Source organism: Zophobas morio, unplaced genomic scaffold (genome assembly GCF_036711695.1).
Source record: "Zophobas morio isolate AGI-343-1 ecotype UQ-CSIRO unplaced genomic scaffold, CSIRO_AGI_Zmor_V1 ptg000108l, whole genome shotgun sequence".
In the NCBI taxonomy this organism is placed as follows: domain Eukaryota; kingdom Metazoa; phylum Arthropoda; class Insecta; order Coleoptera; family Tenebrionidae; genus Zophobas; species Zophobas morio.
Window position 1 is genome coordinate 5,406,024 of NW_026972213.1, and position 1,128 is coordinate 5,407,151.

The 1,128-nt window shown below is 30.6% G+C and overlaps 1 non-coding gene across 1 annotated transcript; it reads left to right on the forward strand.

Moving 5' to 3' along the window:
* Nucleotides 1-686: 686 nt before the first annotated feature.
* Nucleotides 687-855, forward strand: LOC135144864 (small nucleolar RNA U3). Its single transcript, XR_010283249.1, has one exon. It is a non-coding gene; the product is annotated as a small nucleolar RNA U3 (small nucleolar RNA).
* Nucleotides 856-1,128: the final 273 nt, after the last annotated feature.

Consider the following 1,128-nt stretch of genomic DNA (forward strand, 5'->3'; position numbering starts at 1 on the left):
ACGGTTGAAAATTCCTTTTTAACAATGCTTAGAACTACAGAATCTGAATATTTCTATCGTAGCAATTTTTTGGTAGATATAATTTGATTTCTGTGCTTTAGTACGTTTGAAATAAATTAGGCAAGCTCGCAGTAGTACAATGGCGGGTACTGGAATTTATATTTCAATCATTCATTTCAACTGAAGTGGGCCAACCAATTTTGTACTCGGTGAAAAGAAAGTTTCGAATTTTATATACCATGTGTTATTACAAGTGAACAGTACTTTATTTTTTAAGTTTTATACCGCGTGTTGAAAAAAATTTGCTAAGATGAACAAAACAATAAAACATGTTTATAAATCAGGACAGTTATGGTAACTATAAATAGATTATGCCTGTGATATCCTTTAGGAAGGATATACTAAGGTACTGAAACTAAAAGGAAATCATGGACAGCCACCTAATTTTTAAAAACTGCATGCCTAATTCACTTTAAGGTAATAATTTTTCAAAAATAAAAAAAAAATTGTAAACACTCTTATTAATTCTGTACAGTGACGAAGGGGTTAGAAGTAAAATAACACCCCCTCCCCAATTACACTACTTATAGATGTAATTATAGAGGGCACTGGAGGGTTTTACTCTCAAGTACCTCAAGCCCCTTTGCTAATAACCACATTCTAAAAGTTGTACACATCAAGATCATAAGGTACTTCACAGGATCATTTCTGTAGTTGATCTTCACACACTCCACATTCAAATATGGTGTTGTCGCAGCCACGATGACGAGTGATAGTTTCGTCTCCTGAGCGTGAGGCAGATCTGTTTTCAGTTGCTGAAACTGAACTCGGGTCATCAGGCAATGCTTGTGTGACGAACATTCTTTTTTAAAATTTACAACCATAATTGCTTTATTCATTAAAAATAAAAGTGCTACATTAGATTCTTCTTAATACTTTTACAATTTTACTTTTTTTATAAATACACATTTTAATATTTTAAGTTAAATTGTTTTTGAAACACCAATTTTTTTTATAACATGATAAATCTTGTAGCGACTGTATTTTTTGAACTTAATATTGGAAATAAAAAATTTCGAAAATTTTTTTTATTAAAATGTGTTTAAATTTCGATCTTGAAAATTTTCT